The following is a 6000-nucleotide window of genomic DNA, read 5'->3' on the forward strand; positions in this document are numbered from 1 at the left end:
TTTTAATTTTTTTTTTTTAGTTCACCATTTCTACAGAAGAGTCATACTATTTGTGCTCTAACACAACTGTATTGACTAACTAAAAAGACGTTCTTGCTTGCTGAATTTTACTCCTCAAGGTAAGGGCAAAATACATTCTCTTCAGTCTGACAGCGTTCATATTTTTAAAATTTTATTTCCACTAGTGATAACTAGTACTAATCAATCACCATCTAATAGACACAAAGGAACATACTTGTGGAAGCCTATTAATCTTTTACTGTCCTATTAATCTTTTACAAATTAGCATAGATTAGCCTTGTGATTATGTCCAAAAGTACAGCTATAACAGCACGTGCAGACAGTGAAACCAAGCTGGCATTTCTTACTCATTTTAATTTTTCTTCCCAACTGCCTCTCCCATAAGCCTTAATGAAAAACAGCAAGTCCACTCAACATCACCTTCTGACATTTTAAGTGAATGCTTACCGCACAGGGGCTTCATCCTCCAGCTACACCTGATGCAACAAGACACAAGCTTTTTAAAAATAAATGATTATCATACAATAATCAAAATAAAGTTCTGTAACAGCACAGCATCAGCTACTGTCGAAATCACTGCCACAGATTATTTTAATACTATTTTAGCAAACTGGTACTTACAATCATAACCCAAGTCAATTCAGATCAAAAACCCAGCAGAACTTCCAGTGTTTTGGTATGCAAATAGGAGGAGTCAAAGCTGAGAGCTTACAGTAGAAGTGCTTTTGCTTTGCTAATGTTGCTAATAAATGGAACCTTGTCTGATGAAGATAATGTGAATTTGAAAAGCAAACTACTGGAAGATCCATCTAAAGATCAGTTTTAACAATGGGATGGCTACTGCCAAGCAGAGCCCTTGTATATTTATTTAGTACAGTCAGGCTGCTTTTTAAAGCCTACAATGGAGACTTCCTTAAAAACTAAACTTAAAACAATAATCCTATAAGACCCTTTTATCATTCACAGCACTGACATTCTCATTAAAATGGGAAAAGTTAGTGGTGTATGTTTTGCTCCTCAAGCTCTCTAGCTGCCTGGTTTCAGTGCATTCATTCATTGTTCGTTCCATCACTGTCATACAAGTTACTAAAAATCACCCCGTGAAAAATGGTAACCCGATACAAAGAAAAGACGATGATGCATTGCTTTCCACTGTCCAGATTCAATGGAGACAATTTGAAGGAGAATATTCTGAGGCCTAACCACAATAAAAAGTAGACTCTCTCACTGAGTTTCAAATGTAGTGAGAGAAAATCCTGAAATTCGTGAATTTCTACTGCATAGCACCATGAAATAACTTCTATAGCAAAGTTTGAAAGCAAAAAATGATAACATGCCCCACATCCTGAACCAATTCTATGCTCTCACATAACATTCATGATACTTCAGAACAACTTGCTACACATAAAATACTTCAAAAAGCACATATTTAACAATAATATTATTAATTTTATTTATCACTACTGAGCTGCTTGAAACAAACAGGAAAAGTTAACAACTATAAAAAAAAATCCAAACTATTGTGTTTTTTTAATCAAGGTCAGAATTTTCAAAATCTAGCCAAAACCGACTTAGCCAAATCTAACTTTTTCCCATTTGATCATCACAGTATTAAGAAAGTTTTATTATGAAATATGCTAATGTTTAGTATTAAATGTGATCATGGAAGGACATAATTCCCTTACCCAAAAGATTATCTAGCTATAAGAAAGTTCCAGAAATAATCTAAAAGTTAGGAGAGCAAAAACATATACACAGAAACATATTTTTTAAAGCACCCAGAAGGTTCTGCAAACTCAAAATACAGGTGTGCACTGGGGCTAAGAGTTATTAGTTAAAAACAAAAGCTGACCAAAACAGTATCTGAAACTTTGCGTGCACAGTAGCAGAGCGTGCTGTTGAGGGTTTTACAATTTGATATTCCAAAGAAGCTGCAATTGCAATGTTAGTTACTTCACGTTTTCTACAACAGATGTCTAGGTATCAACACTTCACATACTTGAGTACATATTTCGTTACATTTGCTAAAACATGTTCTTATGCACAACAGTGTTTGCTTCTGCACTATTCAGAAAACATTTTGTGTACTAACCTGCTATCTCAAACACTAAGGGCAAAACTAAAAATATTTCATAGATTATACCACCATTTGGATTGCCTGAGTTATCTGGTTTTTTCTTTATACCAGTAAGTATAAATACAAATGTATAATTTGGCAAAATATAATTATTTTGGAACCTAAAACGTCCAAGGAGAGCAAGTACTTGTAATTGCAAGGTCTTTTTCATTGGGCAGAACTATTCTATAAACAGTCTTTATCATAACTAGAGGAAAAGAAACATATCAAGGAAATTGAAGCATAACAATGACCTCAAGGCACTCACTTTAACAAGTCTAATATTTCTTGAGTGCTTAGGATTGGATGAAACCACTGGGCACACAATTTTTGCCGAACCCAGTTTAAAAATGTAAGATTACAGCACCTGAAGACAATAGGAAAAAAAGCTCTTTGTCATTTCAATTAGAGTGGCATAATCTTAATTAACTCTTGCACTAGTCCTACCGCTAGCAGGAACAGACAGCATTTCGGTAGGCTATCAACTGGGACGTTACCTCCTGAAACAAAGTTTTCAAATCTGTGCTTTTCTTTCGGAGCACAGAAGTCTTCTCTTGTTGATTAGCAGTTGGTAGAAGCAAGTACCTGAAATTAGCTTCTGCAGAATTTCACTTTATTTTCAGGAAAGTTAAAAGGTTCTATGACAGCTTTACTGAAAGGCCTGCCTTCCCACTTTTACAGAGTACTACTATCATATAGTTTATAGCAATTATCGGGGGAGAGGACAGGGACAGAGACACAAACCGATTAGTTATGTAGTTTAGTACACTTGCATCTTTGCTTCTTCCGTCTTCTGTAGTTCTACAACAAAACCGACGTTTACAGAAGTCTGAACTATTTTGCTTTACGTTCAATCACTTCCGCAGCTACGAACAGCAGCAGAGGCTACAATGACCTCAGGAGGCACTGGGGCCGTAGTCAGACAGACCTGTACGGATCCACCCCTCGCTGCAACAAGTTACAGAGGAAACATAACAGAAGTACATAACGCCTACTGACAGCGAGTTTTGAAGTCAAAGCCTAACCAGCTGCCAGAGGAAGGTTTTGCAGGTGAAGGACTCGACTTTTAAATTCCTTTTCACAGAAGAGGAGACCTGAGCTCTTCACGAGAGCGAGCCGCCGGGGCCTTGCTACTACTGCAGCATCTCAGCTAGCAGATACCGCAAGACGCTTGGCCAGATTTTGGAGCACAAAACCACCGAAGCCAGAGCGCGTCACGCCACCGCCAAAAGCCCCCGAGAGCTCTGCCATTACGCGAGCGACACCTACCAGAGGGAGCTCCCGCCGCGCGAGGGGCAGCGCCCGCGGGAGACCGCCCTGGCCGCGGAGGGGGGGAGGACAGCCCGCCCAGGCGGCACGGACACCGGCCGCGGGCACACGCGAGCCCACGCCGGGCCGGGCCACGCCGCCGCCCCGGCCCCCACCCGCAGCTCGGCGCCCCCGGGGCCGCCACCCCCGCCCACGGGCACTCACCTGCCTGCCGCGCTCTCCCCGCCCGCCAGCGCTGCTGCCGCTGCCGCCGCCGCGACTCCTCGGGCGCCTCCCGCCGCTGCCGGCCCGCGGAGCCCAGGGCGGCGCCCCCCGGGGCGGCGCGAAGGGGCAGCCGGCGGGGCCGGGCGCGCATACGGGGCGCGGGCCCGGCGGCCGCTCGCCCCGCTCACCGGCGAGGGCCGGCCCCCGTCCCGTCTGCCCAGCTCCTCATCCTGCCAGCGGGCTCCGGGGCAGCCCCGGCCTCCTGCCCAGCTCCTCCGCCGGCTCAGCGCCCGCCTCCCGCAAGCGCGCCCGGCCGCGGACGCCGGGGGTCTCTCGCCGGCGAGCCCGGCCCCCAACCGCCCCCCTCACTCGCTTCCCCGGACGAATCTCCCCGCCGCCATCTTGCCCGAGGGGGAGAGGGGAGCGCGCAGGCGCAGCCCAGGGAATCCCGGCCGCGGCGGCGGAGGTACAGGAACCCGCGCGCGTCGGCGGCGGTGGCGGCGGCGCGCATGCGCGAGGGCGGGAGCTCCTCCGCCCCCTCCGCTTGGCGCACACCTGCCACACGGGGCGGGGCGGGGCGGGGCGGTGGCGGGGGGAGGGGGGGTGGTGTGTGTGGAGTGGCCGTTACCCGCCAACCGCCGCCTTCGCGGTGGCTGCCGCGGCGCCGGGCTGGAGCGGGCGCTGAGCGCTGCGGGCTCTTTCTGTTTTCCCTCGCACGGAGACCTGGAGCGGGACAGGGCGGGCTGTTTTGATAGGGCAAAGCCGGCGGACGGCGAGAGCCTGAAACACGGCTCGAATAATAGCTGCCAAACAGATGTAGTCCCTGAAGGGTCGCCTGTCGTGGTTTGGAGAATAAGTACGGTCAGGGAGAGAAAAGACAGGCTGCAGAAAGGCCACTCGCCCTGGCAGAAAGAGATGCACGCAACGAGGTATGGCAGCTGAGGGCAAAAGTTGAGAGTGCTTTCTCCACGTGTGTATTGTTACCCTCCTGCAGCGGTCAGGCCAGCAGGTCAGTGAGACAGTTCCCCTTCACAGAAGAGAGACGCTCTTGCCGATCAGTCTGTGTTTATCCACGTGGTCAGGGATCTTTATAATAAACCCTACACCTTTACTGCAAGTGAAAACCAGCCCCTCGGGTCTCTGCCTCCCATGGTCCGCTCCAGCAGGCCCTGGGTGGGCAGAGGTGCTCTGGTAACTTGTTAGCTCCAGTCCACTGCTAACAATGGGTTATGCACAATGGCCAGCAGGTCTGCGGTTTGATACCAAGGTCCTTCATCGCTTTTGGCTGAACGCCACCAGGTCCTGATAACTTGCCTGTTGGGGTTATACTTCCTATAAAGTTACTTCAAACTGATCTGATGCCTCTGACCTTCTCATTGGGAAACAGATGTAGGGTTGGGACTCTCCCCAGCATCCCCAGCCGCAGTCTAATGCAGACAATTCTTTGAGCCTCTGTGCTATAGCTTTGACATCCTTGAGCCCCCCCCCGCCCCCTTAGACCTTTGTCACTAGCAGTCTCACCGATTTCCTAACTACCTTCTGGCTTTTGATGTATTTAAAGACCTTTTTACTGCCAGTTTGAGCATCCTTTGCAAGGTGCTCTTCGAATTCTTTTTTAGCCCTGACCGTGTTTAGCCCAAACATTTCCTGTTTAGATTTGACCTGCCGCGTTTTACAGGCTTTCTGTTCTCCTTATATGGGCCTGGGCAAGCTCTGCCCCCTCATTAGGATCAAAGAAATCACCTTCCTAAGCCCATTCGCACTCCTCTTCAGAGCCCATAATCAGAGGTAATACTAGACTGTCACAGCCCCCTGTGAAACTGGAAGTGGTTTTGTGCTGATGAGTAGTTGAGCCTGTGCATTTTATGTTTAGGTATTGTTTGCATTGTTTATTTTACTAATGAAGTTATTTCCAGGATTAATATCATTGGAATTAAATACACTAAGCAACAGTTATACACAGTTCAGCACAATTAACTTAGTAACATTTCATTTTTATTGGTAAATATTACTAGTTTTTACCTTCTTTTTACAATAAAGTGAGTCAACTATGAGGGTTACATATAAGATTATACACAACAGTAATAAAAACGTATACTCTGATGCTTCTAAAAATAAAGAAAAATCATTTCATACCTGGGAGATAACTCATTTTTAGCTGCAGTTTCCATCACTGCTGTGTTCTGATTTCTACTTTTCCATTTCAAGGGCCATAAAATTGTATCCTATAAACCATGATCATGAATAACTAACTACATGTGAGCTGATGCTACTGTGTGAACTCATATAATGAAAATTAGCTTAGTGAACCAGTGTTAGCTGCTCCAAATGTATATTTTATCTAAGCAAATGAGGTGTCAGACTGAATGTTGGAAAGGCAATACTTCTTG

General features: G+C 46.3%; 1 protein-coding gene across 2 annotated transcripts in view; it reads right to left on the reverse strand.

The window, feature by feature from the left end:
• LOC138064543 (adenomatous polyposis coli protein-like) overlaps positions 1-3724 on the reverse strand; it is a 103903-nt gene extending 100179 nt beyond the window's left edge. For both annotated transcript variants that reach the window (XM_068927561.1, XM_068927559.1), the window contains exon 1: positions 3611-3724. The gene's annotated coding sequence lies outside the window, so the exon portion shown is untranslated. The remainder of the gene's footprint in view (positions 1-3610) is intronic.
• Positions 3725-6000: the final 2276 nt, after the last annotated feature.

This window comes from Struthio camelus, chromosome Z, assembly GCF_040807025.1.
Source record: "Struthio camelus isolate bStrCam1 chromosome Z, bStrCam1.hap1, whole genome shotgun sequence".
In the NCBI taxonomy this organism is placed as follows: domain Eukaryota; kingdom Metazoa; phylum Chordata; class Aves; order Struthioniformes; family Struthionidae; genus Struthio; species Struthio camelus.